The 18,810-nt window shown below is 39.0% G+C and overlaps 1 pseudogene; it reads right to left on the bottom strand.

Annotated features, from left to right (window-relative positions):
- Nucleotides 1-2,740: 2,740 nt before the first annotated feature.
- LOC112309231 (heat shock protein HSP 90-beta pseudogene) lies at nucleotides 2,741-4,891 on the bottom strand (annotated as a pseudogene).
- Nucleotides 4,892-18,810: the final 13,919 nt, after the last annotated feature.

Raw genomic sequence — 18,810 nt, 5'->3', positions numbered from 1 at the left:
TTCTGAGGACCATAGGGTTTAGGAACTCACCCTCCCCACAGCAAAGAGAGTGAATGTGTAGAAATAGACACCATTTCTTCATCCAACATCCCCTGGCTTGCTGCAGTCTTTTTTCCTTTAGTTGGCAAGAAGACCAACTAAAATAGTCTTTTATTCACTAGATATCAAGTCTTTCCCGGTCTTTAAAGTGAGACCAGTAACAACTATTTTCTACTATGCATGGGTTTTTGGCAGGTTATCAACACTTCCTCAACAGTGCTAATAGAACTTTCTGCAGTGATGAAAGTGTTCTATATCTACACTGTCCTACTGTAATAGCCACTAGCCATGTGCAGCTGTCGAGCACTTGAAATGAGTTAGTTTAACTGAGGAACAAAATTTTTCGTTTTACATCATTTTAATCAATTTAAAATTAAGTCTAAATTCAATTCAAGTGTTGTTTTCCTTCAAATATCTTTAAAATACTCTAAGCATTGAGAGTACATGTCCTAAAATTACATTAACTATTGTTTTTTCCATTCTAGCTGAATCACGTGGAGCTGGTGGCCACACATTGAACAGCACAGATCGGAACTATGACTCTCAGAGTTGGCTACAGAGCTCTCTGGCTACTCCCGTGTCAACTCTCTCAGCAATGTACATGTTGAATTGCCTTAACCTATCCATAAAAGGCCTTAGTGCCTTATTCTTAACATAAACCAGGATGCAGACCAACACTATCACACGCAAGTATTTGATTACTGTCTATAATCTGAAAACACACAAACTGACTCTTCTCCCAAACTGACCTTTTAGATTAGATTAGATTAGATTAGATTAGATTTAGATTAGATGTAACACTTAATTTACCCTGGCAGTGGACCAAAATCTCACCCAAGACACACTGAATAAGAATCTCTGAAGGGTCAGCTTAGCTTAGAACCTTATAATATTTAGTGTTCTCAGGAGATTGTTATGCAAATAGTCCAACACTGAATCTTACAACCTCTGCATTGCATTTCAGACTGGATGTACCACCACCAATTATGATAAAGGCTGAATATGACAAAGATCAAAGTATTCTACTTCCTTCTGGCTACTCCTACCCTTCCCAGTATGTCCACACCCAGGAGGCAATGCCTTAATGTCAATGACCTGTTGTGCATCTTAAAGTCAACATCTGATTAAATGCACCATGTTCATTAATACAATCATCCTCATCCTGTAATAGTGCAGCCATCATCATCAAGGTTCGCTTTGTATCAATACACAAATGAACTCTGTAAGGCAGAAATTGTAATTCTCATTTTATAGAGGATAAAATTTAGGGAAATTTACTCAGTGTCATTCAGCTAGCAATTGTCAGAGATATGTGCATTTATACCAAAGCCTATAATTTTTTTTTTTTTTTTTTTACTAAGTGAAGCTAACTTCCTGCTATAGGCTCCCGCTGCACCCTATGGTAATCTTTTCCCTGAACCAAACTTATCTTCTTTGTTCATCTAGTTGACCATGCCATGCCCATTGTGAGATAATACAATCATCAATGGATGCTAACATCACCAGGTAAAAGACTGTCTAGAAAATTCACATAGTCTCAGAATGTGACATGACAGATGACTTACTAATAACCAAGGAGGAAGTTACTTTTTCTCCAACTAGATGTGAGCTCCGCAAGAATCAGGAATTGATTATGTTTTCTACTCTGTTCCGTGCTGAAAGAATCTTTCTTAGCACAATGCAGAACTCAAATGGATTAATGAATAAATGAACATCAACTTTTTAAATATTTGAAGTCAACTTCTGGACATTTTCATTCTCAGTCGAAAACATTCCTAGTCCTTTTACTTGTTCCATTAATATTCTAATCACTGACTTCTAAAATAATTCCAGTTTTTCTAGTTTTAAGAGCTGTGTCCAGAACTGAAAATAGTTCACTCCAGACTTCACTCACCACCATCATTTTCCTGATTTCAGATGGTTCCCTTCTGTTAATGGAGCCTAATAAATCACAATTTTTCAAATAGCATTGTAAAAACTACAGAAGAGACTTACTGGCAGAGATGTTAGACTGAACATACACATTAACGCTTGCTCTCTCCTAAGCCCCACTAAAATAACAGTTAAGGATATCTTTTTCTTTTTGCTTGCAAAAATCCAGAAGGACAAAGATAATGAGAGAGAAGAAAACAGTAATAACATTTTGAAAGCTGGAAAGTATATGCACAAATAATAACTGACTTACCAGACCTGAGAAAGATGAAGTCTTTTTTTTTTTTTTTAATTAAAACTGCATCTTCTTGCCCTGGCTGCTGTGGCTCAGTTCATTGGGCATCATCCCACAAAGCTGAAGGTTACCAGTTTTATTCCCACTCAGAGCACATGCCTGGGTTGCAGGTTCAGTCCCTGGTTGGGGTATGTATGAGAGGAAACCAATCAAAGTTTTTTTCCCCTCTCTCCCTCCCTTGCCCTCTCTCTAAAAATAAATAAATAAAATCTTTTAAAAACCTGCATCTTATTTATTTTGCATACTTTAATATCAAAACAAAATAAACAAAAGAAAAACACCACAATACACAAAACCCAAACCTGTTGTCAAATATGGGAAAGGGAGTTTTGAAGCCCTTGTATCCTGCCTTAGGCGGAAAGACAAGAGAAAAAAAAATCACTAGTCATCAGCAGAGGAAACCAGATGGGCTAGGGCTTCTGGGGAAGCTATGAGATACTACACCAAGGGTACAAGTTCTGCAGGTAGAAACTCCTATTTTACTTCCTCCATGCTAGAGGCATCCTCATCACACTCAAAGATGGGGATACAGGGTTTCTTATCAAGAACAGTAGCACTGAGTTCTTCTGCTGTCACTTCATTCTCATCGGTGCCTAGGTTTAGCTTGATCATACAGTAGACACACCTGGACTGGGTCTGGGAAATCTCAAGTGAGAAGCCAGAAGAGACCAAACAGCAGCACCACAAGGTCCTCGACAGTTTCGCCATTCTCGTCTGCCTTCTCCTTCTGCCAGAGTCTCCACAATGGGGTGGACAAGGCTGATCTTCAGGTGCTTTTTGGCCATCACGTCACCCTTTTAAGAGTTGTCCCGAAGTGCCCAGGCTTTCATGATGTGCTCCATGCTAACTGTCCAGTCGTAGGTACTAGTCACAATGCAGCAGGGTGAAGACACAAACCTATTGGAGATTGTCACCCTTTCAACTTCTTATCCAAGAGTTCTTTCATGAGTTTGCAGAGGTTCTCAAAGTTGGCCTTGCTCACTTCCATTTTCTTCTTCTCTTCATCTTCAGGTTAACTCCAGGCTCTCCTTGGAACTGAGACCAAGCTCTTCCCATCAAACTCCTTGAGCTGGTGCACACAATACCCATCGATAGGCTCTGTTATATAGTATACCTTGACCCCTGCTTCCACACTCACTCTGCAAAAACAGAGTTGGCAACTTGCACTTTACTCCCACCAGTGGTGTAATAGATGAACATCTGTGTCTCCTTCATGAGAGAGACATATTCTGAAAAAGAAATCATTTCATCTCCAGATTGGGAGGTGTGGTAACATAGGAGCTCAGAAAGAGGTCACCAATTAGTAGTCCTCATGGATTTTAGGCTTTAGATTTTTAGAGAATGCCTTGTACAATTTCCTGAAGTTCTTTATCTTCCCCCAGTTTAGAGAAGAGCTCAAGGCACTTCTTAAATTTTTTACAAATTACCTTCAAGATTTTGCTTTGCTGGAGCATTTCTCTGGAGATGTTCAGGAGCAGGTCCTCAGGGTCAACTACATCACAGATGAAGTTGAGATACTCTGGTATCAACTCATCACAGCTGTCCATAATGGACACATGGTGGACATGGAATTTGATGTTGTTTTTATTGTTCTCAAAGATGTCAAAAGGAGCCCAATGGGGATGAATAGCAATGCCCTTAATTCCAACTGATCTTATACAGAAAAGTACTTGACTGCCAAGTGGTCTTCCCAGACATTGGTAAGGCTCTTAAAGAATTCTCTATATTCCTCCTGGACAGTGTCATCAGGGTTTGTGGTTCAAATGGATTTGGTCTTGTTCAGTTCTTCCTGATCAGTATATTTCTCCCTAATCTTCTCTGTTTTCTTTTTTTACCCTATCACTGTCACCCTCATTTGAGCCCACACACCTCTTCAATCTTGGGTTTCTTCACATCATCTTTATTTTCCTCTTCTTTCTCACCTTTCTCTTCCTGTGTTTCATTATCACTGATTTCTTTCTCTTGTTTCTTCACCAAATAATGGGTGATGGTATAATCTATGAACTATGGGTGCTTCTTCACCACTTCTTTAACACACTCTCCTCTAAGTACTCTGTCTGTCCTTCTTTAAGGTGGAGGATCATTTTGGAACGCTGGCCATTGGGCCCACTGTGGTCAGCTCGTGCAGTGAAGAAACCCCCAGCAGAAGACTTTCAAGTATACTGCTCACCATCATTGTGCTTTGTGATCACAACCACTTTCTCTGCCACCAAGTAAGCAGAATAAAAGTCAACACCAGATTGTCCAGTCATGGAAATGTCTGCCCCAGCCTGAAGAGCCTCCATAAGTGCTTTTGTACCCCACTTGGCAATGGTTCCCTGATTATTTATGAGGTCAGTTTTGGTCATGCCAATGCCTGTGCCTATCAGAGTCAGGCTGCACTCCTGGTGGTTACAGATGATGTCAAAATTTTAGCTCTTTAGCACTGTCCAACTTGGAGGGGTCAATCAGGCTTTCATGGTGTATCTTGTCCAAGGCATCATAAGCATTACTGATGAACTGTTGAAGGAAAATTTCCTTGTTGGAATAAAAACTATTGATAATGAGAAACATGAGTTGGGCAATTTCTGTCTGGAAGGCAAAAGTCTCCACCTCCTCCTCTTTATGATGTGCTTCCTCAGGCATCTTGAAGGTGAAGGGATGCAAGTACAAGACAGCAGCGTGGGCAGGGACTATCTAGTTCATATACCATACAAGAAGCATGCGAGGGGGTGGCTCAAGAGAGAGAAATATAAAATCTTAAACCAGAAAGAGGACCAGCAGATACAATGGGTGACACTGAAGAATCCCAAATGTTTAGAAATTGGTGATATCAGTTATCTCTAGAAGGAGAGTTTAAGGTGCATAGTCAAAACAGGAGGATTAGTAAAAAATGTTTAAAACTAAAAATCTCTTCTCTGCACAGTCCTCCTTTACCCCAATAGAAGCCTGAGGGTCTATTTTCCAGAAATAGAATTTCAAAAACAAGGGTTTCTGGGTAGAGTTATATCAGACACAGTTTGGGGCAGGGGTACTTGAAAGAAGGACTAAGTAGGGCTGGAGGATGATTAAATAAATATTTACATACTGACTAACAAGAACTATGCCCTCTTCTCTCATTATGCTTCAGAATGTTGTGTTTATCCATTGGGCAAGGGTTTGGAACGTCTTTCTTTGGAAAATCCAACTAATACAAGAGGAAAGACTTGAAGAAACTGACAAGAAGGGGTCCAGAAGGAAATGGCTGGCTCTGTAGTGTATAAATCTTACCCAGGAGCTCAGAGCTTCCAATTAACTTGAAATTACAATTTTTTTCTCATTATGGTAAAATGTATATAGTGTAAAATGTATCATTTTAATCATTTTTAACAGCACAGTTCAGTGGCTTTAGGCACATTCACAGTGTTGTGTGGCCATCACCACCTTCCATCCACAGAACTTCTCATCATCCCAGATGGGGACTCTGTCCTATTAAACAATAACTTCCCGCCACTCTGTACCCTCAGTCCCTGGTAATCTCCTACTTTTGATCTCTATAAATTTGACTGTTCTAAGTACCTCATATAAATGGAATCATATTTTTCCTTTAGCACAATGTCTTTAAGGATCATCCATGTTACAGCATGTGTCAGAATTTCCTCCTTTTTAAAGGTAGAATACTTTTGCATTCATGAACAATACAGGATAAGAAACTGGAGAGTTAAGAGAAAGCCTTTTTGTTAATTCTTAGGCAGCATTTTCTTTCTTCTCAAAGCCACAAAGATTTGTAAATCCTTCCTGCACAGCAGCATGGAGAAGCCACCCCAGGGACTAGTCGCCGCAACAGCAGACGGTTTTGCAGGCCCCACAGTAAAGGAAAGTCATGTCTTTAAATTGCTTCACATCCAGTGTACAGACCTGGACCAAAGCACATGGAAACAGAAACAGCTATCTAGGGCCATACAGATCAGACTATTGCAGACCGTGGACCATTAAGTCTGAACTGTGAACAACCATCAGCAAAGAGGGAGAATTCTTTGCTGTTGGGAGCACAGCCCTGTTGTGGAAATAACCACTCTGCTGGGAACTACCATGAGACACGAACTGGTATTCAGTAAAGGAAATGACCACAGTCAAGGTGACTATGGCTTGAGGACTCAGACCAAAGGGGAGATGTTTATAGTAGTCCTGCTTCATTAAGGGTTTCACCTGATCCCTATGAAAAGCAATGAGGTCCACATGAGAAATCCGTAATGGTTGTATCTTTATATTAATTGATATGCTTATATACCCAGTCTTTTCTCACATTTACAGAGAAAATTCTTCTTTTATTCAAATATTTCTGAGCGCCTATGTGCCAAATGCTATCCTTGACATTTAGAATACAATGTTGAATGATCAAGACACCTTTTAGAATCTAAAACAGTTAATATCTATTCTATTCATTTTAACAAATACTTGTCACGTACCTTGTAATTTTAGAAACTATGTTAGAAGCTAAAATAGTGAGCAAAACAGATGATTATTACCTTATGGAATATTAGACATGGACATATACACTTACATTAATTGGTTAATAAATATATGTGGTTTTATAGCACACAGCAAAAATCATGATCATTTAAATATTTTCTTGTCTTTCTATGACATTCTAATCATGTTACTTTTCTGCTTGAGACTCTTCAGTCATCAAGAACAAAATCCTTACCCTTAGAAACAAGGTCCTTTGTGTTGGTTTCTGTGCCTGATTTTCCAACTTATTTTCCCAGATGTCTCCAAAATAAACCTATATGAAAACAAAATGAAACTTTTTAAATTTTCTGACATTTACCATGCCTGTCTGCTTTTGCATCAACCTTTTTTTAATTTATCTGAAATCTCCCCAATTCACATGCTCCTACCTTACTCTTCAAAGCTTAGCTCAGACTTGGCCATTCTGAGAAGACCTCTCAGCTTTCTGGTGCAGCCGCACCTGTCACCTAGCAGAATTTGTTACCTCTCCTGCCACAGGGTAATTTGGTATGTGTAGCGGGACTAAGTCTCAGTCTGCCTACTTAGTTGTGTAGGACACATCACTATGTTCAGTAGGAAACAGTGCACTTTTTTTCTGAGTGCAAGTGTCACTTTGCCAGGCTACCAAAGCCTTCAAATCCAGTCACCTTTGGGATTGACTCTCCCCACCCCTGGATGGTGCCATAGGTCTGCAGCTGCACAGTCCTGGGATGGGGATGGGACCCCTATGTTCAGACAGTGTATCTTTGAGTACCACTCTCTGCCTTCATACAGCCCCTCGGGGTGCACTGGCAATCTGCTGCTTTTGTGCCATGCTTGGGATAGAAACATTTCTGCAAACTCACCTTTGGTCTCATCTGCTGCCTAGACAATTTATGCATCCATTCATTTCTCACTACAGTTTTTCCACAGTCACAGCGGGGTGCCTGGGAGTCAGATCTGGTTTCCTGCTGCTCAGAGACTCACAAACCTGTCTCTCCCCATCCTCTCCTTTCTGCAATATGAGGTGGGTTGCAGTCTGGTAGAGAGAGGATAGGAGAAGAAAGCATTTACCTTTTAGCTCAAACCTCTATCTGACTGTTAGTATTTGTCTTTCACTGTAATATTCTCCCTACCCCAGGGTTAGGCTTTTAAAAACAAAAGCCAAGAAGTATACCAGCCTATTTCTGCTTTCAACCAGCCACCTTTCTCACCTGAGGATGTTAACTTGAAACATGTTGAATGAAAGGGGGAACAGAGAGAAGTAATGGAAAAAGATTAAAGAATCTCATGGATTATTTCTTCAAAATAATATCCTGCTTCACTTGTAAACCAATCAGGGTCACACAGTAGAGTGTTCCTTGGTATTATGGGCTTGCTGGAGGCAGGGTCATGGCTGAATTACCTTTTATTCTCTGAATCCTGCATAGCACCTACTGTTTAGTAGACAATAACCATTTATTGAATGACTGAATGAATAAATAAATGCATCAACGCATTAGTGAGAGCTCCCTCTTGTTTAAAATTTTCAATGGTTTACTATCACCAATATGATAAAATTATGACTTTTTAGCATGACAGTTAAGGGCTTTTATTACTGGTCTTGGTCCAGTTTTTCAGTCCTATCTTATTCTTTTCACTAATCTCTTTATTTGTAGTTTGACTTCTTCATGAAGTTGCGAACCCACTGGCAGCAGAGATAATATATTCGACTCCAAATGCAAATGTAGCAAAATGTGCTCAGTAGTGCTGCATTAATGCATTGTTTAAGCAAAACTCAGAGTATCTGTTTAAAATTTGGTCAAGATTCTAGTGCCTAGAGCAGGCAGATTTGGTAAGCATTAGCTCAAATAAAATGGTGCCTACCCAAGGCATAGGTCTTTCTAAAACTTTCAAACACATCTATACGGTTTTTAGTTTTGCCTGTTGGCTAGCAGAGGCACAAAAGAATTTGTGAACGTAAAAGGAAGGGAATCACAGTACGAAACTGAGGATGAGTATACACCAAATTGAGCTGCTTCCAGGCTCCAGTAATTGTCACTTTTCTGTTTTCCCAGTATCAGCACATATCAAACAATATTGTAAGAAAATAGGCATGCTATAATTTTTGAAATCAGATAACGTAAGTATGCCATCTCTATTTTTTCTGTTTTTTAATCACTTTTGCTGCTCTAGTTTTTTGACTTTCCATATAAATTCTAAAATACTTTTGTACCTTCAAACAGAACAAAACAAAACCTGCTGGAGATTGCATCAACTCTGTATACTAAATGATGGAGAATTGACAGTTTAACAATATTGAATCTTCTATTTCATGAAAATAGTATGTCTATTTATTTAGGTCTGTTGTTATTTCACTAGTATTTTGTAGTTTTTAACATGGAGATTTTGCATGTGTTTTTTTTAGTATATTTTATTGATTATGCTATTACAGTTGTCCCATTATTTCCTCCCCTTTATCCACACCCCCTGCCCTGCACCCCTGCTCTGTCTAGTATTCCACTCCCTTAGTTCATGTCCATGGGTCATACATATAAGTTCTTTGGCTTCTCCATTTCCCATACTACCATTTATGCTACTCATTCCCTGTACCTTTTCCCCCCTCCTCCCCCTTCCCCTACCCACTGATAACCCTCCATGTGATCTCTATTTCTGTGATTCTGTTCCTGTTCTAGTTGTTTGCTTAGTTTGTTTTTGTTTGTTTTTTTAGGTTCAGATGTTGATAGTTGTGAGTTTGTTGTCATTTCACTGTTCATAGTTTTGATCTTCTTTTTCTTAGATAAGTCCCTTTAATATTTTATATAATAAAGGCTTGGTGATGATGAACTCCTTTAACTTGACCTTATCTGGAAAGCACTTTATCTGCCCTTCCATTCTAAATGATAGCTTTGCTGGATAGAGTCATCTTGGATGTAGGTCCTTGCTCTTCATGACTTGGAATACTTCTTTCCAGACCCTTCTTGCCTGCAACGTTTCTTTTGAGGAATCAGCTGATAGTCTAATGGGAACTTTTTTGTAAGTAACAGTCTCCTTTTCTCTTGCTGCTTTTAAGATTCTCTCCTTATCTTTAAGCTTGGGTAATGGAGTTGTGATGTGCCTTGGTGTGTGCTTCCCTGGGTCCAACTACTTTGGGACTTTCTGGGCTTCCTAGAATTGCATGTCTATTTCCTTTGCCAGATTGGGAGTTTTTCATCACTACTTTTTCAAATAAGTTTTCATTTCTTGCTCTTCCTCTTCTCCTCCTGACATCCCTACAGTTCAGATATTGGAATGTTTAAATTTGTGCCAGAGGTTCCTAAGCCTCTCTTCATTTTTTTTTAATTCTTATTTCTTCATTCTGTTCCACTTGAACATTTATTTTTTCCTTCTGTTCCAAATCATTGATGTGAATCCCGGTTTCATTACCTTCACTGTTGGTTCCCTGTATGTTTTTCATTTCAGTTTGTATAGCCTTCAGCCTCACTTCTTTGTTTATTTTGCATCTGTACTCAATCATTTCTGTGAGCATCCTGATTACCAGTGTTTTGAACTCTCCATCTGATAGGTTTGCAATCTCCTTGTCGCTTAGTTTTTTTCTGGAGTTTCGATCTGTTCTTTCATTTGGTCCATATTTCTTTGTTTTGGCACACCTGTTACATTGTAAGGGGTGGAGCCTTTGGTATTTAGGAAGGTGGGGCGACCCACTCGGTTGTGGCGCTGTATGTGGGGTAGGGGTCAGAGAGGGAACAATGCTGCTTGCTCAGTTCTTGTCCTGCTTTCAGTCATTTACCCTGCTACCCACAAGTGAATTGGACCATTCTGGTACTGATTCCTGGGTGGGTACATTTGAGTACATTCTAAGACCCTGTGGGTCCCTCCAACAGACTCTCCTGTGAGACTGGGCATTTCTTCTGCCACTGCAAAACTCCCTGCCCACCCCCCCCAACCACAGGTTTTTACAGCCCAAGGTTTTGAGGCTTTATTTCCTTGCATTGGAACCCTGGGTTACATGCTCTATCTTTCTCCCAGCTGTTCCTCCCGGTTTATCTGCACACAAATGTGGGACCACCTGGTCTGCCAGCCGCCACCTTGCTGCATGTTCTGTCTGCCCTGGCTCCCAGTCTCCACCCCTTTGCCAGTCTGGATGAATGTGTCCTCTTTAACTCCTTCATTGTCAGACTTCCATACAGTTCGATTTTCTGGCAGTTCTGGTCATTTTCTGTTTTTAAATTGGTCATTGTCCTTTTGGTTGTGTGAGAAAGTGAGACATATCTACCTATGTCTCTATCTTGGCTGGAAGCCCTCTCATTGAAAGAGAGTGCTTAAATTTACTTGTGTCTCTCATCTGTGTGTCAGATAAAACTATACTTCCATTAGCATATTAAAAAGATACCACCTCAAAAGGTCCATTATAAACTTGTAGTCCCATAGCATTTTGTACCAAGTTTTTATATGCTTTAACTCTGCTTGACTGCCCCTCCTCTTGCACCCAGGGTATTACATGATTTTTTTAGATTTTAACCTAAAAATTTCACTTTGCAGAAGTTACTGTGACATTGTTTTAATTTCAGTTTCCAATTGTTGATTGCTATCTATAGCAATACATTGATTATTATATGTGGATACTATACCCTGAAAATTGTAAAATTTACTTATTAATTTTAAGTGTTTGGGGCAAATTTCATGAATTTTTCTATGTAGAAAAGAAAATTCATTTCTTTTTCTTGTCTTAATATACTAGCTAGGATGTCTTGTATGATGTTGAATAGGAGTGGCAAGAGTGGATATCTTTATTTTGCTTCTAATATTAAGGAAAAGCCCTTTATAAAGTTAAGAAAGTTCTCTTTCTAATAGGACAAAAGACCCTTTTACAGGCCCTCTTTTCCAGAGCTAGTGGGGCCCCATAAAGCATGACTGACTCTAATTGTTTTATGAACCTTTGTCCTTAGGACTACAAAATTACTGGAAGCTCCCTGAAGGCACAGAGGTTCTGAGAACTTAAGAAACAGGACATACCAGACCACAAGTACTAGAGGACCCAGACCAGACCCAGCACCCAAAGATAACATCAAAACAAGTTGCAGCCCAAATGAAACATCCTGCTCTACAACCACCCCATTACCCGATAAAAGCTCACAGCCTCTACCCCTCAGGGATGGTGCGTTTCTCTGCACCTGGCCCTTTCCCTGCCTTGGGAAAGTAAAAATAAAAACTTTGCTCTTTGTACTTTCTTCTCTTTGTGAATTCTTTCATAGAGCGTGTCACCTACCACCCTAACATTTTCTATCCTACTTTACTGAGAATTTTTGGATGTTGAGTTTTTTCAAAGAACTTTTCTACATCAATCAATATAATAATGAGGCTGTCCTTTTTTTTGGTCTATTGATATAATGGATTACATTTATTTGACTTTATAGTATTTAATGTCTTGGATTAACAGCATGATCCACTTGATTGTTTTACATCAAACAATCAAGTGGATTGTGCTGTCTTTGTCTGACTTTTATTTTAGGGTATTATTGACCTAAAAGAATGACTTGGGAATTGGCCTACACTCTTTAATTTTCAGAAAAAGTTCATATAGAATTGGTACTATTTCATCCTTAAGTGTTCGGTAGAATTAATGAATATATGGGTCTGAAAATTTCTTTTGTTAGAAAGTTTTAAAGTATGAACTCAATTTCTTTAATAAGTATGAAGCCATTGTGGAGGCTAAAAAAAATAATATTTTTTCTTCCCACCTTCTAAGTTCTTCTGGTTGTGTTAATACCAAATTGACAGAGACAGATCAACAGGAGAAAATAATATATGTGCATGTGAAATTCACATAGGCATGATCATTCCATGAAAATTCTAGAGAGCCAGGCAACATTGGGTATGTAAGACATTTTGGAGAAAGGAGAAAGGGAGAATTGGGTCTTAGGTTTTAGAAGTAAGAATGGGCAATTTTCAGGTAGTAGATGAAGAGCAGTGGAACTCACAAGGCAGGTAAATCCTTGCCAGGTGGCTCCGAAACAATGGGACACAAAGGTAACTAGCTAATAGACACCTGCCTGAAGCCCTCTTGTTTACCACACTTAATTCAAATTAGGCTAAGGCAGCACCTTAAGATCTCCTCTCTGAAGCTGGGTTCTCTGTCTAAATCTTTTGGTCAGGAAAAGAGGGGAGGGTCAAGGATTTTTTTTCTGAATCTTTTGTTTCTTAATAAATACTCTGGAGCTCCAAAGGACTTCCTTGCAAGATCCTGATCTGCTACACCTGGATTTTACCTGGACTCTCTGGACTTGTGCCTTTCCTGAACTATTACATGGAGGCTGATGACTCTGTACTCCAGATCCTGAAGGAGAGAGCTGCTGTGTGAGGATGGAGACTTTGGTACCTCCCAGAGGGATAGAAGGACTGTTTGCACAGCTGGATTAAGACCAGATAAAAATATGGGAAACTTTTGGGGTTTGTGGCTTATTGCCTGGTGGGGAGCATTGGAGGTTCTGAGTCTCTTGGAAAAGGAGGGCTCAGAGCATGAGTGCTCCCCGAGCCCCCAAGGTTGGGACATTGGAAATAAAGACCTGCTCCTTCCAGCGTTAATTGTTGGGTTCTACACCAGGGCGACATGTGGATGGGCCCTTGTGTGCTCAGTAACAATTAATTATGTGTCCTCTATTATTCCTGATAGTAATAATTTGTATCTTTCTCTCGTTTTTTCTTTGTCAGATGGGCTAGAGTTTTATCAATTTTATTGATCTTTTCAAAAAGTCAATTGTTTATTTAATGAATTGTGTTGTATAATACATAATTTAATCTATTTTATTCTTATCCTTATCTTTATTATATCTTCTGTGTGCTTCCTTTGGGGTATTTTTTGCTCTTTTCTAGTTTATTTATTTATTTATTTTTTCTCAACATGCTGGGCCTTTATTGAATTTCCATTTTTAAAAAATTTTTATTGTTATTCAATTACAGTTGTCTGCCTTTTCTCCCCATCCCTCCACCCCACCCCAGCCAAACCGACCTCCCTCCCCTGCCTCCACCCTCCCCCTTGATTTTGTCCATGTATCCTTTATAGTAGTTCCTTTAAACCCCTCTCCCCACTATCCCCTCCCCACTCCCCTCTGGCTATTGTTAGATTGTTCTTAATTTCAATGTCTCTGATTATATTTTGTTTGCTTTTTTTTTTAAATTATGTTCCAGTTAAAGGTGAGATCATATGGTATTTGTCCCTCACTGCCTGGCTTATTTCACTTAGCATAATGCTCTCCAGTTCTATCCATGCTGTTGCAAAGGGTATAAGCTCCTTCTTTCTCTCTGCTGCATAGAATTCCATTGTATTGAATTTATTGGGTGACATTGGCTAATAAAATTATATAGGTGTCAGGTATGCAATTCTATAACACGTCACCTGTGTATTGTACTGTGTGTTGATCACCCTAAGTGAAGTCTCCTTCTAGTTTCTTAATGTGAAAAGTTAGATTTTTGCATTGAAGTCTTCTTCTTTTCTAATAAATAGTTAATGTTATGAGTATTTTTCCAAGCTCAGCTTAATCTTTATTCAAGAGATTTAGAAATGCATTTTTATTTTTAATTCAAAATATTTTCTAATTTTCCTTGAGACTGTAGCTAACAATGTGAACTGAGTTGTCTGATAATAAATCTGAGTAGTTAACTGAGTAATATTAATCTGGCTTTCTTTTTCTCTCTAAATGAAACGAAGCACTGTAAGAGTAATTTTAATAAATAAAGTATGGCATAAGCTATTTACCTTGTATGGCTTAAATGTAATTTAAATATAATTTAAACTAAATATAATAATTTTTCTGCAACTTAATTCTGGGAAGATTCTAGAACCAAAATCTTGAAATCTCAGAATCAGAAAACTTAGTTATACCCATAGCAACTCATCTTCCAGAAATATGCTGTAATGTCATTTTTCAAACTCTAGTTTGCATAAACATCACTTTGAGAGTGTATTCTGGGCCCCCACTGCAAAAGATCCTGATTCAGTAGATCAGGGATTTGCATAAGAACTTGCATTTCCAGCAATTTTCCAGGTGATGCTTATGTTGCTGGTCTGAGGACCACACTATGGATAGTATTATTTTACAGCATTAGGAAATATTGTCCAACAAGTTCTCTTTGACATTTTCTTCCCAGTGGAAATCAGGCTCATCCACAGGATCATGATAAAAGCATTCCATTGACCCAGAAATGGGAGATTGTGATGTGACAAGGTTTATTCAGGTAAAAATCTTCCCCTGAATTTCCAGTGTCCCATTTTTATCTGTCCCGCCATGGAAGGAGTCCAACTATGTGTTCAGCAAGGCCAAAACAAAGGTCAGTGTCTAGGGTTTGTGTTTCATACTAAAGCTTAGTCCTTTGGAAGATTTTTGGGTCCACTGTGGGCCTGGTGGCTCCTGGATCCTCATGGTCACATGTTCCCGTGCAAGAGAGAGTACACAGGGGGAATGCAAGTCAGAGAGGGGGGGGGAGAGGGAGGAAGAGATGGAGGGAGAGAGGGAGGGAGAGGTAGGGAGGGAGAGGGCTTCTTTGTTCCCCTGGGGTTATAATCAGGAACTTTTTCAAAATAAACAATCAACTTCCCAAGCTTTCATCGGCTTCTGATGGGTCCACCCCCTACTTAGACTGACAGTCCTCTGTGGTCAAGCACTTCACCCTGTGCCTCCCAACAATCTGGTGCCTAAGTGGGGACAGTGCTCCTGGGGAGATTTCTTGTGCTCTGAGCTTTAAGTCTCCTTGGAGTTTGTGAATGAGTTTGTAAATGCTATAGCTTCCTGACTAAGCAAGCAGGCTCCTACTTTATCAAGCTTAATGTCTAATTCCCTTTGCTCTCTTTCTTATTTCTAACTAGTTAACTACCTATGGTAACAATGTTTTCATACTTTGCTTGATTTCCTATCTCTTTTCCTTTTTTGCTTATTTGAAATCTTTTATATCCTCTTTTTGCCCTCTAAATATGGGTATCTTCCAAGATTATAACTTTGGTTATCTCTGCATTTTTCTTCCATTATACATTCAACAACTACTGTTTGAGAATTTATCAGTTGTTAAACTTGGCTCTAGGTACTATGTAAGCCAAAATTATGCCCTTTGCTTCAATATTATCTTGTCTGTGAAAGTTTTCTCAGAACTTTCTCACAAACATGATCATCTCTTCCTTTGCCTTCCCATAGCTCTTTATATGTTTCACTCATCTGGCTTTTATTTTATACTATCTTGGTTGGGAATTCCCCTCAAAAATATGCCAAATTTTTATTGAGAACAGGATTTGAACTGGGCGAAAGTATCTCAACCTACAATTTTTATTTTTGTCACCCATCTGTATTTACTCTTTCAGGTTCAATAATTATATCAGCCTTGGAATTGATCAGAAAACTTTGACAATCTTTTCAACACAGTACCACTTTATATCAATACAAGGTATATGTTGGAGTTATAAAAAATTTTGAGTTCAAATTTGGAGATGCTGCAAGACTACAGGGAAAATGAAATAAAATTCTACTTTTAAGCATATTGGCAGAAGAAAAATAAATTAATATTTACTGTTATCTAATTCAGTTCAATCAGTACTGACAAATCACAATATGCAAAACATACTATAGTTGCCTGCATATTTTTATCTAGCCTATATTATGACCCCCTTAATTTTGTGGGAGAAATATAGATTGGCCCTGCCCTCTCCAGTATGTGTGTGGTAATAATCAATGAAAATGATGCTCATCTCTCTGAATGTCTATGTGTTTAAAAAGGGAAGAAGTGAGAGCAAGTTGAAATATTTCCACATAAAGTCTGAGTAAACATCTGCAGAAACCTCTCTGAGATGTCTCTGTACTGTCCTCCAAACTTTCTTCTCAGTGATATTAAGAGGTCATACAGAAAGTCCTAGGGTTGAGATGGAAATCCAAGCCTGACCTGATTGACTAGGTCCTCAAATGTTGACTTTTTCTGGGCAAATAATTAGCCTGGGAGAATAATTGGATTGGAGAAATTAGAGAGAGCTATGAGTAAACCAGTAGATCTTTGAAATCAAAGAGATTTATATAAAATGAATACCAGGCATTTCTTAAGGAAGGAGGGAAAGATAGTTTTGTCTGTCAAATAACCTTGTGACCATATAAAACTTAGAATATCACAAATATTGTGCCAGTGTTCTTCAGGACCAGGAGAGAGAATTCCCATGTCTTTTTGCATTACAGTGGAGACATAACACACTCGCATTCAACTTACATTCAACACACATTCAACAACCACCACAACATATTTTTCACACAACATGGCCCTTAAATACACACCTACTACTTTATCTGGTGCTTAAGGAAAGAAATAGAAATGTGCTCCAATAATGGGGGAAAAAAACTGCCGGTACTGGCTCCACTGAAAGACGGCGCAATATGTGCAAAGCATACATACTGTGATTTGTGGGTGATTTAAGGGACCCTTCTTGGTGGAAGAAAGCTGATATTGTGTTGCCCCTGGGGTTTTCATAGGCAGCGGTGGAATTAGGTTAGTGTTTTTCAGACACTGTTCTTCTAGGTCAATAGCAGATGAGCCAGAGGAAATATGGTTTTTTAAGGAAACCACCGTCTCCATCCTTTCTATCCTCTGCACACCCTTCTTCCTTCTTCCCTCTTTTCCAATTCTCCTATCAGAGAACTTTGTTCATTTCACCAGATGGAGCATGGGAGATGGTGCTGTGAAGACTTCATTGAGTGAAGAAGTTGGTACAGTGCACCTTTGGTGGGAACTTTCAACCCAGCTGCACCCAGCTAAGCATCACCACAGCTGAGTGGTTTCCTAGGCATGAGAGTCCTTGGGTTGTCCTCACTATGAGATCAAGTTTGGGACTATTGCTAGGCATGACATCACACTGAGACTATTTCTAAAGGTTATCAGGTCTTAAGAGGAAGGAAGGGAGTTATATTTATTGTTGCTATTATGAAGAATTATGGAGGAAATGTGTAATGAGAAGAAAAATCCAGATATCCTGAAAGAAAATGGAAGGCAAAGCAAAGTGGGAACTTGTGGTACCAGCGCAAGTTGCTAATCCATCAGTGGGCAGTGTGATTGCTCCAAAGAAACAAAGTCACCAGAGAAACCTTTACTTAGAAACTAAATTAAGAATAAGGTTCCCCATTGTTTGTCTTCTAGTGGCCAGAGTTCATGAGTGTCTTGCTTTGTCCCCAGGGGCTCTGTTTCTGTATTCTAGGCCAGCTCTGATTGAGAGGAAGCCATATATCTTCTATTTCTGTCTTGTGCTTAACACAGTAACATTAACAGAGGGAAATGAGGTTATGTGAACTTCCCATGGATATTTTGATGTGAGTGATTCAGTTGATACAAAGGATTCCCTGTGAAACACATCCAAATAAATGGAGTTGACTTGATTCTAGTGACTCCTCTAGGTTTCACCAGCTCAGCAAAGAGGAAAGAATATTCTGGGAGACATTGACTCCGTAACTATATGCAGATGACCAAAATCCATAATAGGAGATGCTCCCAAATAAAATAAAACAATGCAAACATTTTCCACTGCAAATGGATTAGATGTGGAATATTTTAATGACTAAGTCAATCTGAATGCAAATAGCCATTATTTCAGTTTCTAAACAAAAGATTATTGCTGTACTGTTGTTAGTGGCTAATTCAAAAACTTCTTTATCTTTAAAATCTTCTGAAGAGTACTGAGAAAAATGAACTTCTAGGCAAAATAGTTTAGATTCATTCAGAATTTAGCCTAAGTGAAAATTATTACATAGGAAAATTTTTGTAATTTAATCCTAGAAACCAGTTCCCTACACTCCCCCCATAAACACACACACACACACACACACACAGGCACACCCTTAGATTTCTGCTTTTCGGGAAATGTTAATCAAAGCCCCATAGACAATATTTACCCTTAGCATGGGGGCAAAGCAAAACAAACAAGCAAACGGAAGTCATTTTCTTAAGCAAAAATTAGAATAAGATACATGTTCCCAGTTTTGGTCCTAGGGAAGAATCAATTTTGGTCTCTTCTCTGAAATGTAAGTGAAACTTGAGTCTCTAAAGGGGAAGGTAGAACCGTAGAGGAGCTGAATCGGAGAGAGGGAGAGCGAATGTCT

The sequence above is a fragment of the Desmodus rotundus genome, chromosome 3, assembly GCF_022682495.2.
Source record: "Desmodus rotundus isolate HL8 chromosome 3, HLdesRot8A.1, whole genome shotgun sequence".
Lineage (NCBI taxonomy): Eukaryota > Metazoa > Chordata > Mammalia > Chiroptera > Phyllostomidae > Desmodus > Desmodus rotundus.
Note: the sequence above shows the minus strand (reverse complement) of the source record. Positions and strands in the feature narration are given on the sequence as shown.